The 26555-nt window shown below is 39.8% G+C and overlaps 1 pseudogene; it reads right to left on the bottom strand.

Annotated features, from left to right (window-relative positions):
- Positions 1-436: 436 nt before the first annotated feature.
- On the bottom strand, positions 437-25883 carry LOC134226622 (serine protease snake-like; annotated as a pseudogene).
- Positions 25884-26555: the final 672 nt, after the last annotated feature.

The raw sequence follows: 26555 nt of genomic DNA, 5'->3' as shown, positions 1-26555 counted from the left end.
TGTGTTATCAAATGCTCCTTCAATGTCAAAGAACGCTGCAAGTGAGATTTCTTATGCTTCAAAAGATCTTTCCAACTTTGTAACTAGCTTGTGAAGCGCTATTACTGAAGATTTGCCCTCCTGATATGCAAACTGATTTTTGCATAGAGGAGTTTTCGTAATAAGATGATTTTATATACTCATCTATCAGTTTTTTTCCATTATTTATAGTAGAATGGACGATAAGCTTGCTGGTCTGAAAGATTTTGAGCATTATTTATCTTCCATATTGGTTTTTGGGACAAATGTAACCCGCACTTCTCTCCATGCACATCATTGCTTACTTGTGTTCTCATTGGTAGCTTCTAGATCTTGAAATTTTGGCTTACTTTTAATAAAGTTTTTATCCTAAGTTTGGCGTAATACTATTTTACTAAAAAATATCACGAAATCAAACCGAAACATAAACACACACTCACACATCGAAACTCGCAACGTGGCTTTTTATTGTTACTAACACATGCGATATTGAACAATGATGATGACGACAACAGTCAAGAACACTGCGCCTACTTCTCAGTCAACGCTTAGCTCGCATGAAATTTGAATTAAAACAATGTAAAATAAAATGCGGATAAACGCAATTAACGAAAGCACTTGGTTCCAATTAGATCATCGGTTGCTAAAAGCTTTTCGAACACACTGGCACAACAAAACAAGCAGCACTTTTCCTTCGACAACTGGTAGCAGAACGGAAAGTAAAACAAGTGAACCTATTCTGTAGAAACAAAATCTATTGTTAAAAATAAAAATTCTGTGATTTCCAAATTAAAAGAAAAAGTGAAACTGAGAAAAAGTAATTAAAATTTGACATGTTGACCGTTTGCTACTCACAAGAGAAACTCAAGTTAAAAAGTATTCAAGTCATACACAACAAAGACAGAAAAAAAATCACGTACAGACGAGAGAATATACTCCAGTGCCAGTACTATTTTTAAAATGTAACATTTAAAAGATGAAAATATTAAGAACAGAAATTAAAAATCTGAATCAAAACTAGAGAGACAGAGCGAAAGCAGCAAGAGCTATGGCAATGAAAAAAAATAAAACGCATTCGCCACAAACCTGTTGTAGATGGCCAAAATGTGAACGAAATCATAATTTTGAGAAGCATTCATCGATGGCAACTGAGTGAGAGAACTGTTCAGAGGCTCTTGGCAGAAACGGTGATAGTGGTGGATGCTGTTCACCCGATCGCTGCTTGAACAGAAAAAAAAATCAGAAGAATTACAAAATGATGTATATTTTAACTCATTATGTGTAAAAACAGTAAAACAAAAAGCTGAAAATCAGAAATATATGTAATGTAAATTCTATTAAAACAAAAGCTCACTTACTCATTATCACAACCCATAACCTCGAAAGAAAAAAAGCAGAAATTTGTAATAAATAAAAATTGAAAAAACAGTCTTTATTGTTACTCTCTCGCCCGATACAGCACTGATTCGATCCACTCGCGATAAAAAGACACCCGAGTGTAGAGGCCAGGCTTCCGTGCCGTGCCGCAGATCCCTCCGATTGAGGTGATCCCCACCACGTCAAAGTTACAGTCAGCGTTCTCCGACGGCACCTGCAGTGGTCCTCCGGAATCCCCTTCGCAGGTGTCTTTTCCGCCCGTTAGCTCTCCGGCGCACAGCTGCGACGGGAGGACCCCAAACTTAAGCCGCCGGGTCCGCGGGAATGTCATCATTCGGTTGCACTCGTGATTCGGAATGGTCGGGATATCGACCTGGTGCAGTTCGGTGGGCTGACCGCCATCTAGAGCAGGAGTGGAGATTAATGATTGGTCTGGTTAGTTTTGTTGATTGGTGATATGGATTGGAAAAAAGGCAATTCGCGATGATAAGATTGCCTAGGACAACGGGCGGAATGTCAGGATCGTGCTGTGAGGTATGGTGCGCTGCTGGTATGAAATAACGTGCGTCATAAGAGCCAACCAGAAGTCGACCGGTTTTGCAGTGACGTCTGGTTGGAAGAGACAGGCGAGACGATCCTCGTCGTCACTGTTATAATGGGTCGTGGGTACGTTGGTTAAAACTAGAATTAACAAAGAAATTAAAGAGAAACATAGGGCACTTCATGGCTATCTGGGCATAGTAATACATGTAGTAATCCAAGTGAAAACATGTTGTTTTACTGATTGTATGAATGCGACCTATTATCTTTTCATACTCTTATGTAGCACTACATATGTTGGTGAGCCTTGTATTGCTCATCCAAAGTCTATGGAGTCGTAAGTGGTTCCAACTTGAATAGTTCCATATGTTACAAGAATCAAATGAACACTGCTATTATAAGAGCATCGCCATGGGAGTCCCCATCTGGGTTTCTATCGCTATTTTCGGGCCCTATATAGGGACCCACTTTCACACCGGTGGTATCTAAACGGAAATGTAAAATAAAAACGCAACTTAAAGTAAGCCACGAGTTTCCAAATTTAGCGCCCCGCTGAGTTTTCACATTGGGTTGCTATTTTGTAAAACATCACTTTGGTATTCATAAAATTTTGCGAAAAATCTGTTTTCTTTTGTAAAATAATTACGTATGTAGGTAATTGAATAGCAGAAAAAACAATTTGTTAGGATAACGTGCCATATCGTGCCCCAGTTCAATTCCGCCAGTGTTGGTATAATTCAAGACAAAATTTTCAAAACGACTTATCTGCTTTTGTAAATAAAGATTCAAACGACGATTTGACGAATCTGATAGCTCTCCCACGCAAACCAACACCACCAATAGGTAGGTGAAGGTTTCCGCTACCTGTTGATGGTGTTGGTTTGCGTGGGAGAGCTATCAGATTCGTCAAATCGTCGTTTGAATCTTTGTTTACAAAAGCAGATAAGTCGTTTTGAAAATTTTGTCTTGAATTGTTATGCGAAGAAGTAATTACAGTAAATGGATCAGCTACAACCAGTCGTGGTCCAGCCTAGTCCTGGTGTTGGGTAGGACTTTAAACAAATTTGACCCGACTGATCACCAAAGAGGTGCGGCTCCAACAGCAGCTGTTCTGGCATTCAGCGGCTGCGTACGAAATGCCTTTCCCCGGAAGCTATATATAAGATGGCAGCCCCATCCCGGTGGATAGGGACCTTAGGTCAACGACCTACTGCTCCCGAAACTTAACAAACCGTTCGAGAAACCAACGAAGAAAGATCGAGAACTGATATAACGGCGACGACTTTTGGCATGAAGCAAAGGACACGAATTGGAACATGGAATGTTTTAACGTTAGCTCAACAAGGTAGGCTGGCACAACTCGCCAGCGAGGCACGGCGCATGAAGCTTGGAATTCTGTGACTTAGTGAAGTCCGTTGGCCAAACACAAACTACCATCGGGACAGGTATTGTAATATTCCGGTATTCGAGAGAACAACGCTCCCAGGCACCGAGGAGTTGGTTTCTTGCAAAAGCTTTCAATTGTAGACTGTTCCAGAAATTATAAGCATACTAAAAATAGTAACTGAGGAATTGCTAATAGAATACTACGTTATAAGCAGGAGAGTAAAAGAAGAATTGAAGAAAAAACCCTGATCAATCCACCTAGCGGTGATGATGCCATTCTCGCTCGTTCAAAAGGGTTGACAAACATATTCTACAAGTCTAATATAACACTAAATAGGGCTTATTTTTCACATTTGTTTATGGCAGCCCTTACTTTGTACCGTTAAATGCACAACAACGATCCATAAATAACATCTGAATGTTCCATAAAACGCTACTTTAAATCCATAAAATAGTTCAGGCTTATCCATAAAGAATAATTTTAAGATCTATAACTAAGCATAACTAAGTTAAAAAAATCAAATAATTGGAAAATAAGTATGTACCTTTAAACATGATCAAGAAAAACAATATCATTCCTGCTATTTTCCCATGAGCGTATGACAAATGATCTATAAATGTTTTAAAAATTATCCATAGAAAACTACATTTAATAAAAAATACAATTTTGCGCAATTTTTATCGTGATTATGATCCATAACTTCGGTAATATGATCCATAATTTTGGTCAAATGACAAATTTTCGAGTGTTTCCCGTTTTGAAGTCAGAATCCAGCTTAGGCTTCTGGCACCTTCTGGAATAGTTCGATTCTTCATCATATATATAAGAACTCATTTTTTGCTGATGAGCAGTTCCGTTTTGTCATTGATATTTAACCACTTTTCAACTAAAATTTACGAATTTGATCAGACTTAATAAAATCTTCTCTTCAGATTTTATTAAGTCGGATCAAATTCGATACTAGGGTTGCGTTTCTTCATATGGAGAAAATTTCGAAGTGATTAACCGAAGGTTTGATTAAAGCTGATTAATTTTAATTTGCTTTTGTATATATTATACTGAACAGAACTAAACTTATTTATCAGATCACTCAGATCTACAGGTAAACTCCTGTACAAAATTTGATAAATTACTCGTGACAGAGCTGGTGTTACCTAAATCAGCATACTTGTGCCAATAATGTGTCAGGGAATCAAAAATCGTTGTTTACCTTAGTGTAATTTGTAATGGATTATAGCAAGGATGTTTTCGATCATTTAGTAATATAGGTTCGATAATTTAGTAGTTTGTCAATAACTCATTCCAGAGGTTAAATCTAGACCAACATTTGAAAAGGGCGTAACAGCCAAAATTTATTCCTTCTGATTCTTCGCCCACATATAGAGCTATATATGTAGACGAAGAATCTGAAGGAATAAATTTTGGCTGTTACGCCCTTTTCAAATGTTGGTCTAGAAATGTCGAAAAATATTCACACCAGAAGTTCACCATAAAACACGTTTTAAAATTTAACTTCTGGTATGAGTCATCGACAAACTAAATGATCAAACTTAGATTACTACATGATCCAAAACATGCTTGGATTGTAGAAAAGTTTGGATACATTTCCATTGATTTGCAAGAATGAAAAATTTTCTCCGAATCCTTCCGAAACTCAGCTTCTTCCACATAATCCGAGTGCTATTTGAAATCTTCAAACAGATATGTTGTCACCATGAATGTTCCAATTAATTGGTCTAGCGAAGTCCAAGATTTAGGACTTATGTATAGCATGAATTGATTAACTATCAAAAACCACACAGAAGGTATGCAAGCGAAAAGGTACGAATATAGTAAATTAATATTAATAGAAAAATCAAAACCATTTATTAAAATAAATTGTTTGATTTACAAACTAATTGTTAGGCCAGCCATGTATTACATATACTGTGCCAATATGAATTATTTGTTGCAACGCCAGGAAGAATGCCTACAGAGGATTCAAATTAAATGTTGAAATTGATTCTGAAGTTGCTTCCCGGCACACCAAAACATTATGAATAATAAGTGACATATTTAAATGAATTGACCGAATTGACACAAAAGCACATGATGTAAACTCAATCGTAATGTTTTTCAACGTCAGATGATTTAAATATGCCACGGAACCTAAACACAGCACCCGCGCGTTGCCGCACGAATGCACAAGCAGCCGATGATCAGTGCAAATTGCGTATAACTTGTTCTACTCCGATCACCTCGCTTCCAAGAAGCAAATATAGCTAAGGGGTATCGTTCTAGGCTCTCACTCAGAGAGTGTATGTTCGACGCTCGTTCGATCTCCTTTTTTTTCAAAAACATATTTATAAACAATTTTTATTTTCTATAACTCAATATAAAATTTTTAAAACGACTTCTCTGCGTTTAAGATTAAAACATCGATTTGTCAAATCTGAGAGCCGAGAGCACTCCCACGCAATCCAACACCACCAACAGATAGCCGAAATCTTCACCTATATGTTAGGCTACATATCTACACATGTTTTTTAATCGAGATAATTAGACTTTCGTGTTGCTAATCTAAAAGTAAATTAAATTTCGAACCCGAAAAATTAAACTATTTTCGGCTAACATGTGTTTTAACGTTTTACCAATCATTTTAAAATTGACGCCCTATATCCCTTGCCGGGTGAAATAAAAAAGCATCATCCAGCTCCCATTTTGTTTACTCGCTTTCGTCAGGGCCAATGCGGTGTGTTGGTGATGCTTCCTTCTGCGATATTCATCCGACGGCAAGCGACTGAAGCGAATGCAGTGCCGTTCGCTCCCGCCGAAATGTGCTTGCATAGCGTCCTCACGCACATCAGCTGCGCTCCCATACGCTGATTGAACGCCACAAAAAAGATGCCACGTGAGAAGTTCACTCGTATAGGGTATGCGAGCGCATGATAGCAAAATAATAGAAAAAATGGGCCTGATTACGCTTAGTAAAGAGAAACATTATTAATTGTTGAACAGATTTCTCTTCGTTAAAGGTTACCCAAATAAACACTTATAGGGCGATCATGCCCTCAGTGGAGACAATGGGTTCTTAATAATATTGTTCATCATTGCATTACTGAACGTTTGCTTTACTTGAAACGACACGTTGTAATTATGCCATTATAAATACTAATTGAAAACAATAATTTCCCCAACAAATTTGCTTTCGTACCTATATATTGCCGCCGTAAGCGTTACTGTTCTATATTTTCTTCCAAGCAAAATCAATATTGGACTATTATGCTTGCGACGGCAGTATAGTGGAGCTCATTTTACCTCCAAGAAATTTAGATTAATTATCAAGACGAAATGAATCCAATTTCATTTCTAGCTAATTCAAAGTTTGTCTATTAGTTAATGCATTAAAACTACTAATTTCGAATTATCAAATACATATTTTCTTTCATTGGTTCAATAATACTTCCAATATTGGTACCGTCACCCTAGCAGAGTGAACTCTGTGGCTTTGAAAAGAAATGAACATATACCAATTTGATGAATACTGTACGACTTATATTTACTCAAACCAAGTGTGATCCGATGGTTATGTGGTACAGCAAGCGCTTTCCACCCCAGAGGTCAGAAGTTCGAATCTAGGTGTAATCAGTATAGAACACTTTGCTATATTTTTTTACGCAAAAACAGTTTTTTGGCCATAACTCCAGATTGCGATGAGCTATTGATCTAATTTTTAATAGCAAACAAAGGGACTGAATTCCGCGTCGACTGCAACTTGTTGCGAGCCAATCGGACAACGGGAAGTTCAAAAAAGTGTGTCTACAAAATTTGTACACATACACACATACACACACACACATACATACATACACACATACAGACATCACCTCAGTTCTTCGAGCTGAGTCGATCGGTATATAAAAATCGGCCCTCCGGGTCTCCTATCAAAATTTTGTTTTTGAAGCAATATTATAGCCTTTACGTACACTTAGTGTACGAGAAAGGCAAAAAGGGTAATTTTAGCAACGCTCGGTTACAATGTAATAATAAACTCAATATGTTAACGAAGTCGCCATACCTAAAATAGAAACCACCCGATGGAAAGATGGGGTACTATTCTAAAATAGTTCTCGACAGAGATAGCTAGAATGAGAATAGCAATGAGGACTCCCTTGGCGGTGCGAAAAATTAGAATCCCAAATAAATATCACGTCAAGTTATAGCCAGCGAAAATGATTTTTACAAGTGATAAGAAATTCAATAATCATTAAAATTAGTGCCTTCTCCGGGATTATTTAAAAAAAAACTGTATTGTCATGAACAATCAAATAAACGAGAAAATAAATATATGTATAATGTGGATACAAGAGCTTGTGGGCAGAATCAAAGTTGAATAAAACTCATAGCCAGTATCGTAACCAGTAAAATTTCGTAAAATTTCGAATTTCGCGGAATTTCGAAATGAATTTATAATATTTTGAATTTTCATATCATACAAAAATTCGGCGGCGCCGCTGAATAAAGACATTCAAACTCTATTCAAAATCTTATACATATAAATTCCTTCACTAAATCTTACCACATAATGCAATTCTGTAACAGAAACGCCTTTAGCTTTCCACTTAAAATTTTCAATAACGTTTTGTTAAAAGTGTTCAAATATGAAACGTAATGCATATCTGTTGATTTAAACAATATTGCTCAGTAACGTAAACATAATTTGCGCACCATCGTTTTGGTATGCTCTATTTTCATTTAAATTGATTGAGTTTTGTAAGTAATATGTAATGTTTATGTGTGATTATGTGAGTAATATGTGATTGTTTGATCTGTGCGCTAGTTGTTGAAAGTCTTCGATAAGCGAAATATTTCTCACTGGTCTACTGAGTATTGTCCGTTTACCGTTGTTTTTTGAAAGATTCAGTTTGAACAACTATTGTTAAAAAACAGTGAAATGGAGATGGTAATATATCAGGGGACCCTCCTTAGGGGCCCCATACACGCTCCAACATGTTGTACAACTTAGACTCCGCCCCCAGGTAATTTGGTTCGGTCGGAGTGAAGTCGGACCGTCTGCGGGCAAGTTGTACTATCAAACTGTCGTACAACTTGCCCACAGACGGTCCGACTTCACTCCGACTTAACCAAATTTCCTGGAGGCGGAGTCAAAGTTGTACAACATGTCGGAGCGTGTATGGGGCTCCTTAGCCATGCGGTAAGTCTCGCGGCTACAAAGCAAGACCATGCTGAAGGTGGCTGGGTTCGATTCTCGGTGCCGGTCGGATTGTAAATTGTCTCGATTTCCCTGTGCATAAAACTGTGGAAGTGCTGATTGAGCTGCGAGCTGTTCCAGTTGGGTATGTAATGCCAATAAGAAGATGTTTCAGAAGTTTTCCTGATTTAGTTGATTTTTAGATCCAGATTTGGGGCATTATTTAATAACTTATTTATTTCAGATTCTGGAGCTGATTCAGATCCCTCCAATGATCTTATTGTGATAACCTGAACTTTTACCTTCAGATGTTTTGGATTATGTATATCATGTATATCACATTTTCTAGATCCTGCAGATCTAGATTATTCAAATGCTTCAAAATTGTATAGATTTTCTGTCACAATCGTACCGATGCGGCGCGTTTTCCGTAGGGCAGTTTGATGTTAGTTTGGACGTGCTGCTGGTTTTAAAAATTAATATTTAATAGCAATAAACGTAAATGTTTGCGTTCTAGTTTGTTGGCATAAAATTAATTTATATTTAATAGCTAAAGGCTTAAACATTTTTCTCAAGGTCTGCAAAGATTTATAACTGTAGATTTTATTCATTACTAGCAGACCCGACAAACTTCGTTTCGCCTCAAATTGATTTATTTTCTGATTAGATCTCGAGTTATGAAGAAATTGGTGTTTCATTTGTATGGGAGACCCCCTTTCCAAAGCGGGGAGGGGTCTCGAACCATCTTAAGAACCTTCCCCGGCCCCAAAAACCTCTACATACAAATTTTCACGTCGATCGGTTCAGTAGTTTCCGAGTCTATAAGGCACAGACAGACAGAAATTCATTTTTATGTATATAGATATTAATATTAATTTTTTTGACATTTTTTTATCTCACAGTCATATTTTTCAAGTTCATCTTTTGTGTTTGATCCTTTCGCTTCTCTTACATATACAATGGATGGGAAGGAAGATAAACATCGAGTTTTGAAACATATTGTTTGGAAGGTTCTGTACAAAATTAATTTGGTTACACTAGCGACCACCTCGTCAGAGCTACCTACTGAATAGTAACAAGGCAATCTCGATTGAATTGTCACATCATGTCCTAACTTTCAGCAAACACGTACATATTTTTTATTGCTAAAACACAGCAAATAGTTTACTGGAAATCAGCAAATAACCGTATTTTTTTTACAGAAGTCTGTTCTTTATTTTGCTGAGCTTCAGAAATAAAAACTGACTGTGTATTAGACCAGTACAACGACTTTTGAGAGAACAGTGTTTTTAGGCAGTTTCAAGCTTGAAAATGACTTTAACATGGTTAAAATCTTAACGAAACGAGTCGCATTCTCCACAAGATTTTTAGAGCACCAAAAGCTTCCATTTAGAGGTTGTTGCGATGCTTTTCGACGTTTGTATCTCTCGTCAGATTTTTTTTTGAACTGTAAAATAGCCAAAATACACTAAATCGACTTGAGCCCCCTGGAAATTTCATCCAAATTTGCTGAAAATTAGACTGAAGGCTTATTTAGCATAAGAATTGTGATTCTAGGATGACCAATTATATGATACTTTATTTTGAAAACATGAAGAGGTCTACTGTGTATTCTTTAATTTTTGTTTATTCCTTTCTTTATTTGGTATTCTGCAACACAGAATCTATTTTTAGATTTTTCCATTATTCATTGTTGTTGTCGCTGCTTGTCCATCTCACCGTGAGTCCGTTGTGTCCATTTGTCCGTGTTGTGAATCCAAAGATCGTTGCATTGTTCGGTTGCCATTTATCCGGGTACGTTGGAGGAATGCCTCTGAGAAGAACAATTTGTCAGTCGTCATCAAGCAGTCGTAGCGGTAATTGCGATTCGCAATACGCCAACGCATAGGATGCGCATCCGGCTACTGACGAGGGTTTGATGGAGGGGCTGGGAATCGAACCCATGACCATTTGCTTGTAAAGCGAACGTGTAGCCCTTACATGTATTCTTTAATATTGTAAACATTGTTTAGATACTCAAAATTACCTTCATACTATAACTTCAGTAGACCCTCAAGACCCTCAACTTCAGTAGGCTCAAGTTCCCTATATTCTCTTACATATTCAGATCTGTTACAGATTTCTTCACATTCCTCTTCCAATGGATTGAATCTCCAGGCTTTGAAGATTCATCATGGAAACGAGAACGTTATCCGCGCCAGGCAATGTGAGACAAGAAGGCTGAACCGGGGACTGTTCCGCATAATCACGTTTGGCACTGTAATCTAATGTTTACATGCATATAGCGTAATGGTGTTGCTAGAGTAAGCGCATCCCACGGCTATTATTGTTAAGGTTCGACTCCCACTGCAATACACCATAGAATTTTTCTAATTTTTCTCACAAAAAGTGAGTGAGAGGTAAAGGGATGAAACGAAAAAAGGTTTTCGTCTAGCAGTCACGATTTTCGTTTGTCTTCCAAGGCTAACTCCATAGAATAAAGTGATGGATGAAAAATGTTCCTCACCATACCCAAAAAATTCTCGCCTAATACTTCCAACAGCCCTCAGTAAAAAACTAGAAAAAGTAGAGTTTTCTACTGTAATCAACACTTGTCATACTGCATACTTTCATATTTGTTGAAAATACCATTTTGGAAAGATTTACAGATTCAATAAATATTCATGGATTTGGTTGAAAATTTGTCTGGAGACTTTATTCAAAATGTTGATTGAAATAGAGGGGTGGCACTTTGAATATGTAATACTTTGCAAAATAGTGAACAGATCCAATCAATACGAAATCTGTTGATTGGAGTTAAAATCGTTTTTTTTTATTTTGACTGAGGTCTGTTTGAAATATTAGGCGATGAATATTTTTACGTTGTTTATGGTGAGGGGGGCAAAATGGTGGGTTGACATCAAGGAACGAGCGCCCAACAGAGCTCTGGTCCCCACAAGTCCCTATCTCACGCTTCCACGGGTCGTCCGATGACAAAAGACCGCCAGCTAAGGGTTGTGTACTTAGCTGGTAGTGCAGCCTGGGCACTGTTGTCCTTCTGACATCAGCTAGAGTGAGAAGGTACGCCTCGAGCGTCTGTTCACCAGGAGGTGCGGCTCAAACAGCGTCTGCCTGGTACCCAGCGGCTGATTAACGAAATGCTGTATTGCGTCAGCTATACCTAAGGTGGCAGCCCCATCATCGCGATGTAGGTAACGCGACCCCGGTAAGGTAGCTTACTGAAGCCTCTCAAATACCACGAAAAATGGAGATAGAAGAAAAAGAGAACGTTATTTTTGGCAACCGACCCGGCAACGAAATAAGGACTATGATTGGAAACTCGGTACCTGGAATGTCAGGACCCTAAATGAACCTGGACGAGTGAGCCTTCTGGCTCGTGAACTGCAGAAGGTTGGAGTGAATGTGGCTGCTATTCAGGAAGTCCGATGGCCTAGATCCGGAGAACGTGAATTCCGAGCCGTGGACCCCACGACAAATACTGCATTCAAGTATAACATCTATCACAGCGGCGGTGAAAAAACAGAGCATGGAGTTGGTTTCGTAGTGATGGGCAAGCAGATGAAGCAAGTGATGCGGTGGAAACCCATTAGCGAATGAATCTGTGTGTTGAGGATACGGGGCAAATTCTTCAATTACAGCCTAATCAACGTTTACGCACCGACAAACGATAAATCCGACGACGTGAAGGACACGTTTTATGAATGTCTTGTTTTGTCTTGTCTTGTTTTATGAATGTCTTGAGTTACATCTATATGCACCTGAAAGACCTCTTCGTCAACGTCTATTTTTGCTTCTAGAACCACACACTAGCAACTATGCACTACACGAACCAATTCGATTCATCAGTCGCCGCTTCAACGAGTTCTTCGATATTTTTGACTTTAATTCATCAGTTGACGTGTTTCGTCATCGGTTACTAGACTTTTTCCGTACCGCTGACCGTAACCAATTAGTTTAACTAATATTCATTTAGACATTCATTGTCAGTTGAATTATTTTAATAAATAAACAAATAAAGCCTATTGAGAGTGCCCAAAGCATGACGTGAAAATTGTTATCGGAGACGCTAACGCTCAGGTCGGTAGAGAGGACTTTTTCCGTCCCATAATCGGTAGGGAGAGCCTTCACTCCGCTACCAATGACAACGGCCTACGGCTAGTAAATTTTGCTGCTGCCAGAGGGATGGCCATCAGTAGCACCTACTTTGCACGAAAGAACATCCGAAAGCACACCTGGAGACACCCAAATGGTGAAACTTGCAACCAGATAGACCATGTTCTGGTGGATGGGCGCCATTTCTCGGATGTTATCGATGTGCGGACATTCAGAGGTCCGAACATTGACTCTGATCACTACCTCGTTGTCAGTAAAATTCGATCACGGTTGTCAACTGTATCGAACGAAAGATCACAGCCAACGATGCGTTACAATATCCAGCGATTGTCGGCGGAAGGAGTATCGGCTGAGTACCGCCAGAAGCTCGACGAACGGATAAGTGCAATCAACGTCAGCGACAACATCAACGATCTATGGGAGTCGATCCATGGAGCGGTGAGCACAACAGCACGAGAAGTGGTAGGCACTGCACAGAGGCGACCCAGGACGGGTTGGTTCGATGAGGAGTGTCAGAGAGTGACAGACGAGAAGAACGTTGCCAGAAGCCGGATGTTGGTGTCAGGTACCCGATCGAATAGAGATCGGTACAAGGAAGCAAGAGCAGCCGAAAAACGAACCCACCGCAGGAAGAAAAAAGAGTACGAAGAACTAGTTATTAGTGAGGCGCAGGAAAAAAATGGAGCAGAACGATATGCGGAGGTTTTATGAGTCTGTCAATGGCGTGCGGAGAAAGACAGCGCCATCTCCCGTCATGTGCAACGACCAACAAGGGAATTTGCTGACAGATAAAACTGAAGTGGCTGCCAGGTGGAAGCAAAACTTCGAGACTTTGTTGAATGGAGGAAGTGACGGTGCATCGGTGAACAGAATAAATATTAGCGACGATGGACAAGCTGTGGAGTCACCTACACTAGATGAGGTTAAAAAAGCTGTCAAAGAGCTGAAAAACAATAAGGCTGCGGGGAAGGACCAGCTCCCGGCTGAACTTCTCAAACATGGCAGTGAGCAGCTTTATGAAGTTCTGCACCATATTATGTCGAAAATATGGGAAGACGAGGAAATGCCTGCTAGCTGGTTGGACGGCCTCATTTGCCCTCTCTTTAAGAAAGGGCACAGACTGGAGTGCGCCAATTACCGATGAATAACCCTCCTTAATTCGGCGTACAAAATTATGTCCCGTAGACCGCTTGAAGAGTCCTTCGTCGGCGAATACCAAGCGGGTTTTCGTGAGGGCCAATCAACGACGGATCAAATGTTTACCCTGAGACAAATCCTTGATAAATTCCGGGAGTACAACTTGCAGACACATCATCTGTTTATTGATTTCAAGGCGGCGTACGATTCAGTGAAACGGAATGAATTATGGCAAATTATGCTTGAACGTGGTTTTCCGGCGAAACTGATACGGCTGATTCGTATAACGTTGGACGGATCGAAATCAAGTGTAAGGGTTGCGGATGAAATATCGACGTTATTTGTTACCTTAGATGGATTAAAGCAGGGTGATGCACTCTCGAACCTACTGTTCAATATAGCGCTCGAGGGAGCGATTAGGAGAGCGTGTGCAAAGAAGCCATTATCACAAAATCGCATATGCTCCTGGGATTTGCGGACGATATCGATATTATCGGAATTGATCGCCGTGCCGTGGAAGAGGCTTTTGCGCCTTTTAAGAGGGAGACAGCGAGGATTGGACTCACGATCAATACCAGCAAAACGAAGTACATGGTCGCTGGCAATCAACGTGGGTTCATTAGTGGTGGTGGTAGCGAAATAGTGCTGGATGGTGAAAAATTTGAAGTGTTAGAAAAATTTGTGTATCTTGGAACATTAGTGACGTGCGATAATGATGCTACCCGCGAGGTGAAAAGGCGTATTGCAGCTGCAAATAGGGCTTATTACGGACTTCGTAACCAGCTTAAGTCCCGTAGTCTGCAAACGAAAACAAAACTCGCGCTGTATACTACTCTGATTCTTCCGGTGGCTTTATACAGGCAATGAGACATGGACGTTAAAGGAGGCTGATCGGAGAGCTTTCGGAGTGTTTGAGCGTAAGGTGCTGCGGATAATACTCGGCGGTAAACAGGAGAACGGTATCTGGCGGCGTCGCATGAATCACGAATTGTACCAGGTGTATAAAGGGCTGAATATTATTAAGCTTATACAACACGGCAGACTACGGTGGGCTGGTCACGTTGTTCGTATGTCGGAAGAACGTCAAGCGAAGATAATATTTAGTAGAGAACCCGGAAGAGGCCGCAGGCTTCGTGGAAGGCCGCGTACACGATGGCTTTTTGCAGTTGAAGAGGACCTGAGGGCGCTCAATGTTCAGGGCGACTGGAAGCGATTGGTCCAGGATCGAGTCCAGTGGAGAAGGATACTCCATTCGACGTAGGTTCATCGAAGAGCTGTAGCCCATCAAGTATCAAGTAAATATCTTTCTGTATCGGAATATTTGTATGGTGCGTGGACTGAATCTGAGAATTCGGGTCGATTCAAGAAGAAATTAAGGTACCCCGGGGCAAGTGAAAATACGGGGTAAGTGGGTACTATGGCTGCCGATTAATCGGTGAACGTTTTTAATGGTAACAATGTTCAAGAAAGATGAAGCAGAACTATCAACGAATTCGCCTGACACAAAAATATTTGGAATCAAAACCGTACTAATAGTATTGTTTAATCATGACTTTAAACTACTGGCAAAAGTTATTACTTTTATTTTCATTCAATGGATTTCCAACTAAATAGTCGTTTCCAAATTAATCATTGATGTGGAAAGCGAATACTTTGAGCAATTAAATAATTGTGTGACATCGAAAACGATTTAAAAGTTTTGATTAAAACCAAAATCTGCAATTTTCACTTGCCCTTGAGTTTTAACATACATGGGGCAAGTGGGACATATTCGAACAACATTTTCGATTGAGCCAGTTTACCTGTTTTTAGATTGTTGACTAGTGAAAAATAGCTTCGACACTCATATATTATATGGATCTGAATCAAATGCAGTTGATATCGTTGGTTTCGTTGTTTAGAAGTAGTATACAGTTGATTTACCAAATGTGTAATTTACTTTCTGAAAATTATCTCCCCCATGGAAATAGCAATGGTTATAACTATGCGAAATTTTCCGTTTACAGTGCAAACAATATATTCATTTCGCAATAGATCAACAGGTTTTGTCTTGTGTTTTGTTATTTTTAAACTTTGCATCAGATTGACAGATTTTCAGATAAATAAAGTTCTTAAGACATAAATTGGCCATTTCGATCTTTTAAAAATTGAATAAAAACGTTCCCTTTAAAGTTCTAATTTATGTAATAATTTGTGTTCTAAACAGAGATACATTCATTCGAAAAGTAAACAATGATTTGCTTATCCTTTCTATCAAACACATTTGGTAAGAAAGTAAGCGAATGGAAAGCCAGACAACAACCAATTAAACAGTAAACCGGATGTTGTCTTGTTTTTATATCTGCTAACCTTGAAATCCCTTTCTTTTTGCAAAAACGAAAGTCTGACAAGCAATAAACCTCCATTCATGATCTGAAATACTACGATTCAGAAATTACATGAACATTACATCTACATTCTTCAAATTAGTTTCGTTCGACAGTTTAAAGCAGAATAGTTCCCACTTGCCCCGTTTGAAGGGGTAAGTGGGTCCCACAGGTAAATTTATTTATATCACTACCAATATTTTTTGTAACTGAATAAATGGCTTACAACACGTCTACACTTCAACAACGAAAGCATATAATGATGTATCCGTGGTTAATGTCCTGAAATACCCTGTTTTCTAAGTATGCGTTAACAATTTTGCTGAGCTAGCGTTTTTTTAGGTCCCTCTTGCCCCGGGGTACCTTATCTAAGCCTTTCTATAGTTCTGAAGGATCGTACTTAATATCGATGTTTCTGGATTCACACTTGTGGTTATCCGCGTTGTAGTTCGTCAGTATCAAGGTCTGGTTTGCTGCCGTTGTGTCCTTTGGTGCTCGATAAGTAACAATTTATATTTCCCATATATTTTTCATATTTCGAAAACAGAGAATGGATAATTAGGTGTTTGCGTCTCACTAGGAAGGCAATATTATCACTAGTCTATATTACTATAGTTGAACTACTATGAGTCATTGCTCTAGTATTCGATATCGGCTCATGGAAGTAAATTAGTGATACATACACTATTAGAAATTTAACATTTTCACAAATTATTTTTGTTTGTATGACGTGTAGAAGTATGACAATTGAAACTTTATACAGTTAGTGCCACTATTTTGCGAAAAATTTAGTGGATATAGCTCACTATCACTGTATGGACTTGAAATGATTAAAAATCACTCACTATTACGTTTTTTTTTCACTTCATTTAATAATGTTGATGAACTTCATCTTCACGTATTCTGGCACGTGTAGAAATATCATTTTCACATATTTTATATTTATTATAGTGACGATCAAGTGCCCCGCACATAGGATACTTTTGTGTTGCGTTTGACTGATTCCCTATTGGAAAACTGTGAACCGCAACGCAATCGTATCCTATGTGCTGGGCTCTTCAGACCAAGAGTGAGTCGTCTCTTACATTTTCTTCTTCTCCTTTTTCTTATTGGCATTACACATTGCCGCCTCGCAGCAATTCATTAAGCACTTCCACGTTTGTTAATTGCGAGGTTCCTAAGTCAAGCTACAATTTGTATATCATAATTTCCGGCTAAGGAACCCCCCCCCCCTTAAATTACATACAGTTGTTTTGATCTTATCTATACAACATTTGCATTCGTCGAATCAACAATATTTTCAAATAATGATGAGAAAAATCTCATATTGACGTATTGAATTTAAGTAAAAACACTCATGTATGTTTGATACTGCCTTCCTTCTTCATTTCTCATGTTTTCAGAAATTGTGAATTCTATTTTTCAATCTTTAATCAAATAGAATCAATCAACTCTGAAGACGCGGGCACTAGTTCTGATGATGTATTGTCAAATTTTCTGGATGTGATACACTGCGCCGCTGTTGTAATGTTCCCAAATGGGTACTTTCACAAAACTTCACGCGGCGAACCACTGTTGAAAGGTACGGTTACACCAAACCATACACCGCAACCAATTCAACTTGATTTACCCAGCTTTTGGGAAAAAAATATGGTCCCAATACAAAATGAGCACGTTTATCACTTCTCTGTCCGATTTTTTTTCGTTTTTGTATATAAGTTTGACAAACTTTTTTTCATGGCTTGTTATGTTTCGAAGCAGTTTTGACGTAGAACTACGTCTGTCTTTTCTATATTTAGGTACACTTTGCGATTGCGAAATTCGGAGACCGTCATGAAAATATGATATAGACTTTGATCGTTAATTTTTCAGCCATTTCTCGATGGATTTTCAAGGCCCAAGAAGGAGGGCCTTCCAAGAGGCCCGGAAGCCTCCTCCCAAGAGGCCCGGAAGCCTCCTTCCAAGAGGCCCGGAAGGCTCCTTCCAAGAGGCCTGGAAGCCTCATTCCAAGAGGCCCGGAAGCCTCCTTTCAAAAGACACGGAAAAAGGGTCGAAAGTCGCTTTCAAGAGGCTACACACTTAAAATAAATCGCCGAATTCGGTAAAATTTTACCGAAATCTCAACAGCAGAACTGTTCGGTAAATAATTTAACTGATTTTCGGTTATTTTGACAGTTGAGCAATGGAAAAAATTACAAAAAATCTGTAAAATAAATTACCGAACAGTTCTGCTGTTGAGATTTCGGTAAAATTTACCGAATACGGTGAAATGAGTTAAGTGTGTAGGCAGTTTCTCTCCAAGAGTTAAATAATGAAAATTTCAGCCAACTTTATGGAAAGTCATATATCCCGTTAATTTTCAGTTCCTTTTTCCATTTATCTTATGAGTGACATTTTTTTTCATTTACGGCAAAAAAAAATAGGGGATACCTTAATTAATGCAAAAGAGCGAAGGGGTGCCTCCTCGAAGGCCCGGAAGCCTCCTTCCAGGAGGCCCGGAAGCCTCCTTCCAAGAGGCCCGGAAGCCTCCTTGCAAGAGGCCCGGAAGCCTCCTTCCAAGAGGCCCGGAAGCCTCCTTCCAAGAGGCCCGGAAGCCTCCTTCCAAGAGGCCCGAAAGCCTCCTTCCAAGAGGCCCGGAAGCCTCCTTCCAAGAGGCCCGGAAGCCTCCTTCCAAGAGGCCCGAGAGCCTCCTTCCAAGAGGCCCGGAAGCCTCCTTCCAAGAGGCCCGGAAGCCTCCTTCCAAGAGGCCCGGAAGCCTCCTTCCAAGAGGCCCGGAAGCCTCCTTCCAAGAGGCCCGGAAGCCTCCTTCCAAGAGGCCCGGAAGCCTCCTTCCAAGAGGCCTGGAAGCCTCATTCCAAGAGGCCCGGAAGCCTCCTTCCAAGAGGCCCGGAAAAAGGGTCGAAAGTCGCTTTCAAGAGGCTAGGAAGTTTCTCTCCAAGAGTTAAATAATGAAAATTTCAGCCAACTTTATGGAAAGTCATATATCCCGTTAATTTTCAGTTCCGTTTTCCATTTATCTTATGAGTGACATTTTTTTTTCATTTACGGCAAAAAAAAATAGGGGATACCTTAATTAATGCAAAAGAGCGAAGGGGTGCCTCTCAAAGGAAAGGTTGAGAACCGCTGCGTTAGATAGATTATTGAATCTGAGTAACAATTGATATGAGTTACTTTATGTAGGGGAACGGTTCGCCACTTCATCTCATAGCTCCTATTTCCATCCCATCAAAAACAAAGCAATGGAAAGGAATTGTGTTTGTTTATTATTTTTGTGATTTTTTTCAGCAGTGAGCACGCATGTTGACAAAAAGAAGCGACGAATTTGGTGCCGTATTTCTTTGTTTAGCGATGAGATGGATATATGTACAGTGAGATGGAGATCGGAACAGTTCCCCTATATGGGTGTTAGAGAGGTTTTATTATTAAAGCATTCTCAATCCTTTTTTTCTTCAAATGAGAAAAGTTTAATAGCTTTGAATATGTCCAACCAAAACGTACCAAACTTTTACTGGACAAAGTTACATTATTGTAGAATTGAATAAATTCATTCAATTAACTATTAAATTAAATAATTAAATACTCAACATGGACACACTTGATCCCCCACAGTTTGGACACACTTGATCCCAATATTGCATATATTAAGGCGTTTGTTGTATACCGTCGCAGATTATTGAATTGTATGTAACTAATTGATGTGTTAAAATTCTTTTCTAGTTAAAAAGTATAAATGAATTTAAGTTCTCTTCAATGTTGTCAATCAGACGATACACGCGCAATCTGAATTCCTCAATAGCCTTATTTCATTAACCAGAACAAAGTGTAGTTGAACATACTTAGTTTTGATTAGGTTCATTAAATGCATTTTAACATTATTTTCAATGAAAAAGAGTATAAATTAAGTTTTGAAAATCGGAGACGAGCCAGTCTCGGGCTGAAAGTCTCCTTCATAAAGACACAAAAAAAAAAAAAAGTTTTGAAAATACTCAACAAATTAAAGGGCAATTGTTCGATCTCGGTATTATTTTTTTCCCGTTTGAACTAGGAGAAGTTTGCTTATAATTACCATTTATTTGTAAATCTTCTTAAAGAATTTTTAATAATAGGCTCATTCAACAACTTTTGGTCAGTCGTTTGAGAGAAATCGCATTCGTGTAATAAGAACACGCACTACAAAAATGATGATGTGTGACAGTACCAAATTATAATGCGTGAAAGTACCATATTGATGTATGAAGTCACCATCCTGGTATGATCACGGTTCTGGTGTTGGTAGTAGTCTGGCGATCTTGATGTATCACAGTCTTTTTTTATTGGTCCCAAAACAGGTATTCAGGGATATTTACCATTGGTCATGGCACGTGCAGTGCGGGGAATTTTCAGAGATTTAATAGAAAAATTAAAATCTAAAATTAAAAAGATATATTTATGTACCGATCAATCTTTTTTGAGAGATCCTCTTGAGAATATCATGGTTGTCGTGATATGACCACTGTCTTTTAGTGGAGTGCATGGTTTTCAGATAAATCATCATCACCATGTCAATTTTGTTGTTATAGCAGACATTCTATCTGTCACCATTACTCTATTCGAGAACCAAAATACTTCCCTTGCTTAATACGAACAATATTTAATTTTCGCACGACTGCTATTACGACAGACTATGGTGAATTGTTAGGATTTGAGCCTAGAACAATTCGATCTTTCATTAGACTTGGAAGAACCTAAACATGTTCAGCTTATAAAGGGACCAATTTCCCCCTATATGGGGATCAAGTCTCCCGCAAGTTTTGAAAATGCCAAATTTTCTATTTTTCGACAAAATCGATTTTTTGGTAACTTTCATTAACAAATAATTGCTTCCAATGACGTTTTTGAATAGCTAATTAAATTAAATCTATATATATAAAAATCAATCTATGTATGTATGTTCGCTAACTACTTCTGAACCACTTGGCCGAATTCAACCAAATTTGGTACACACGTTCTCTATCCTCAGGGGAAGTTGACAAAGGGGGTGGGAGGGTCATTTAGAAAAGGGGGAGGGGTTTTGTTTAGAAAACGAACAATTATGTGTAACTTTCATCTCCCAGGACCGATTTCAACCAAATTTTGTACACATATTCACTATAAGGAAACAATCATATGAGAGATTTTGGGAAAGGGGGAGGGTCTGGAGGAGGGTATTGTTCAGAAAACGGGTAATTTAGAGTAAATTCTGAACCCCTGCACCGATTTCAACCAAATTTGATACACATTCTCTACCCTAAAGAAAAGATAACAAATGGGGTGGGGCGGTCATTGTAAAAAGAGGGAGGGTATGGGGGAGGGGTTGTTTTTATAAAACGAGCAATTCAGTGTTACTCCCAACTTCCAGTACCCATATCAACCAAATATTGTACACGTATTCACTAAGAGAAGTCGATCACATGGAAGTGTAATTTGGGAAAGAGGGAGGGTCTGGGGGGAGGTATTGTTCAGAAAACAGGCAATTCAGTGTTTCTTTTGAACCCTGGACCGCTTTCATCCAAATTTGGTACACATTCTCTATCCTAAGGAGAAAATAACAAAGGGGTGGGATGATCATTGGGAAAAGGGAGGGTAAGGGGAAGGGTTGTCTTTAGAAAAAGAGCAATTCAGTGTAACACCCAACTCCCAGGACCAATTTCAGCCAAATTTGGTGCACACATTTTCTATTCTAAGGAGAAGATAACAAAGAAGGTGGGAGGTCATTTTGGAAAAGGAAAGTTATGGGGAAGGGTTGTCTTTAAAAATGAGCAATTCAGTGTAACTCCCAGGATAAATTCCAACCAGATTTGGTACACTTATTCTCTATTTTTGGAAGATGTTTATTGAAAAGGTAGGGCCAAACAAAGATATAAAAATATATTGATACAAAGGTTCAATTCTATGAGCGGTAGATCTACCTCTGTGGGTTTCGTGCTACAGCATTGGACATTTTAATTCTATAATTTACTTTTCAGTCCCTAGCAAAGCCGGATACATATAGCTATTAGCTATCTATATATCTCGGATACTTATTCAACGTATGTGACGTATGTGATTTTGTAAACAAAAATTTAAACGTTGATTTCTGCAATCTGATAGCACTCCCACGCAAACTATCGCCACATACAGGTAGGGGAGGTTTCGGCTACATGTTCGTTGTATTGGTTTGCGTGGGAGTGTCATCATATTTGACAAATCGACGTATGCATCTTTGTTTACAAAATCACATACGTCGTTTTGAATAAGTTGCCGAGATATATAAACTCAATGTTTGTATGTTTGTGTGTGCTCCAGCCTAACTTCTGAACCCATTATTGTATTGTTTAGTTATCGATCAATTCAACCATTTATCGAAATCATGGTTTGCCCAACGTAAAAAGCAATGATTAATGTGTTTCCTTCTGGATGGTGAATGTGATCCCTTCTTTAAAAATAGACGTTTGCTCGGAATAAGGCATCGGTGGATGTTTGTCCTTCTTTAGAAATAGACGTTTGCCCGGAATATGGCGATTATGGATTCGCTCCCTTTTCCAAAATCAGTCAATGTTTTCAAATGAAATCTGCCTTCTTTTGATCAAATGATGAAGTATCGATAAGATAACGCAATTATCCTGTTGACCAATTGGTTTATTCATTTTCCGATTGTGAAAAAAAAAACTGCGAATCAAACTGGCAATTCCGAGCAAGGCCGGGTACATAAAGCTAGTTCTTTATAAAGTCCATAAAGAAGCGTGCAAATCTGTGCATGTTACATCGAGAAATATCCTAAACAAAAAGTGGGGATCATGTGTGTCCAGTTTCCCCTACTGATGAACATAAGTTTCATTTTCATGGAGCCATCAATATTGGCGCATGGCATAAAAGTGAAACGTGTTTTGTTCAATTTCCGACTACTAGCAACCTTCTCATCCCACAGAATAATGCTACGAGAGGCCATCAGTTTCGTAAACAACGCAGATTCATCAGCGTTGTATACTTAGCATTTCTGTAAACCCATTTCCAGGATCTTTACCATCAAAACTGTTTTGAGTTTCTCATAAGCTTCAATGTTAGCGGACGCTCTCTCGCCCACTACCCGTGCGACTCCTCCTCCCACTACCCGTGCGACTTCCATTCGGAATCACTAGAGCCTTCTTTACGGAATCCCTGAAGGAATTATTCGGAGTCCCTCGACAATCTTCGGCATCTTCTTCGGAATTCTTCGACGATTTGCTTCTACATCCCTTGAACATTGCCTATGAAATTCCTGGAACACTCACGTTGGAATTCCTGGAGGATTTCCGATGGATTCTTTTGAACATTCCCGTTGAAACTTCTGGAACATTTCCGTCAGAACTACTGGAACTCTGGAACTCCATTAAAATCCCTGAAACATTTCCGTCGGAACCCCTGGAGGATTCCCGTTGACGTTCTGGGAATATTTGGAATTCATGGAACACTTCCGTCGGAATCACTAAAGGATTCTTATCGGAATGCTTGGAGGATTTCTGTCTGGATCCCTGGAGGAATGTTGCATTATTTTTTTATATGAGATAGATAGACTATTCATGAAATATAAATATGCAAAAACAATCACCGCCTATCGGTGGGAATCTGACGGCGATTTGACCCATATTGTCCTTTGAGTGTATGGGGCAAAGCCGAGATACTGTGGGCTACAGCAGAAACCACGTACTTGGAAAAGATAATATTGATTAATCTGATTGATCTGCAATTGCCTTAGGTGGTTGGACCGTATTTACCATATTACCACTAAGATAACTTAATGAGTTGGTAAAATTTATTTTTTAATGATATATTTATTTGGTAGGCACTTTGTGTTCTTAACTGCTATTGTGCCACACAGAATCTATTTTTAGATATCCATAATTCGTTATTGTTGTCGTTGCCAGTCCATCTCATCGTGATTCCATTGTGTCCGTTTTTCCATGTCGTGTATCCAATGATCGTTGCTTTGTTCGGTTGCCATTTATCCGGGTAACGTTGGAGGAATGCCTCCGAGAAGAACAAGTTGTTAGTCGTCATCAGGCGGCCGTACGGTAAGGCGCGTATCCCAAAACGCCATCGTATGAGCTGCGAATCTGGCGACTGACGAGGGGTTGGGGGAGGAGCTGGGAATCGAACCCATGACCATTCGCTTAGAAGGCGAACATGTAGCCAACTACGGTACGGGACCCCCTAGTTGGAAAAATGTTCGAGAATTTGTGAAAAGGAGCTCAAAACAGAGAAAATAGATGAAAAAACCCTGATTTATCAACTTAGCGGTGTTGGTGCGTTTCTCGTGAAAAAAAAACTAAAAAATATGAGTAAGTGAATTTTAGCGTGTTTTGCGCATAGAAAATAGTATTTTGGCCATAACTTCCGATCCCAAAATCCAATCTGGTCAATTTTCAATAGCAAACAATGGGACAGGATTCTCAGTCCAATGGAACTTGTTGCGAGTTATTCGCCCAATGCTAAGTTCCAAAAAGTGTGTCTACAAAATTTTGTATTCACACACACACACACATACATACATACACACAAACAGGCATCACCTCAATTCGCCGAGATGAGTCGATTAGTATAGAACACTGTGTCCGAGCCCAGAAATACTTCCCAATCCGTATTTTTTATTAAAGTTTTTAACTCACTTATGTAGCAGTTCAATTGCCGGACCTGTACTGGTAATAAGAAAGAACGTATCTCCTCGGGGGAAACCCCTTCAATTGTGGCAATTCGGAAAAATCTTGATCCGATTAACAAACATAATTCATCAAGAATCTAAACAGTATCATATTATTCCCATGTCATTGCTCTCTCGACTAACTGTAGATACGATACTCATTCAATCCCGCATCACAACGAAAATCCACAGAAAGCTGATTGTGCCTTTGAAATCCCATCGGACAAATATAAAAGCTGAAAATCCCTCTATTGATGAACTGCGACGTGAGGCAAACATGCTTGTCACGCTGGGTGCCCATATTTTCTGTAGGCTATGCTGGAAATCCCAATTCAATAATCATAATGATTACAAAACCGATTGAGTTCTAAATAGACAATTACTTACTGTGCCCCAGCTGTCCCCATCCGATGGCAATAAGCTTCCCGGGCGGTAACGACTCATACTGCCACAGACAAGCCGGCTTGATGAATCTCGTGAAGGTGACGTTCCGCTTCAGCCGGATCAACGCGATGTCATTGTACGCCTGAACCCCGTTGTAGGCCGGATGATGCACTATTTCGGAAATTTCCACATCCTCATGGTCACTGTCGTCATCTACGCTTAGATCGTATTCGCCCAGCCGAATCACTGTTGGGGGTTCACTGCGAAAGCAACAGGCAACGGTGAGACACAAGGACCGTAGTCAAATTTACAAGGACGAACACGATCGCTTGCTTGGTACTTACTACATTCGACTGTTGGCACAGTGCGCCGCCGTAAGAACATAATCCGCACTAATGAGGGTCCCACCGCAGAACCACTCGATGGTATCGTTCGCAGCTGATCGACCCAAAGCTGCCATATGTGGATACTGGCCGACGTTGGTCTTCCAGCCTCCGATCAGGTACTCCACCAGTAAGAATCCTTCAACTCTTTTTACACCAATGTGCAACAGCACCGTCGATGCAAGCACCAAAAATGCACCACACATCCTGATTTTCGTCGACAGAATCACGTTTCAAGACCGTTAGCACTGGATCGTACCGTACTTTGAGCACCAGTCAGTGCTCGTCGAATTACCAACTTGAAATGATTCATTTTTGGCGTTGGGGCTTGCTGCAAAGCTTGGAGCCGGCATTTCAAACGTTACGAACGACATCGACGCCAACGACGGCGGCGGCGTCACATCATTGACCACCCAAACAAGCTTGATCGTCATCATCAACGCTGCTGCTGCTGGCAATCATTCAGTCAGTCAATCAGTGGCGCGTGCGAGAGCTTACTGATCCATGCTTGGAGGCAGGTGGTAGCGCATCAAACAAGATCGCTCGACCAAACCCACCCTCCTCCCATATGGTCTGCTGTATGTTGGCTCGAGAAGGGTGTGTAGAACCACGCAATCGTTGATTGTGCGATTGCGGTTTGGGGTGATGTCGCTCGGGCCGAAAGCTCCGATGACGATGCGCGCGCGGTCGAACCAGTGGAAGAAAGGTGCGTTGTCGTTGCCGTCGTCGTCGTCGTCGCTGTGGCTAGCGTGGCAAGTAGTCGGGGGCAGGGTGGCAGAACAGGTGAATGAATGACTTGCTTATTTGTTTAGTGACGGGCCGTCGAATGAGGAATTTAGGAGATGATATGCTTGCCTACAATAATGGTATCGAACGGGTCGATGCATTTGGACGTGATGAGTTCAGCAAAGCACACAACAAGATTGTTCATAAGGATGGCATTTTAGGAATTTGTACTTTTTGCCATTCTTTCAGACCTAGGCGC

The sequence above is a fragment of the Armigeres subalbatus genome, chromosome 1 (assembly GCF_024139115.2).
Source record: "Armigeres subalbatus isolate Guangzhou_Male chromosome 1, GZ_Asu_2, whole genome shotgun sequence".
In the NCBI taxonomy this organism is placed as follows: Eukaryota; Metazoa; Arthropoda; class Insecta; order Diptera; family Culicidae; genus Armigeres; species Armigeres subalbatus.
This window is presented reverse-complemented; position numbering and strand designations above follow the sequence as displayed.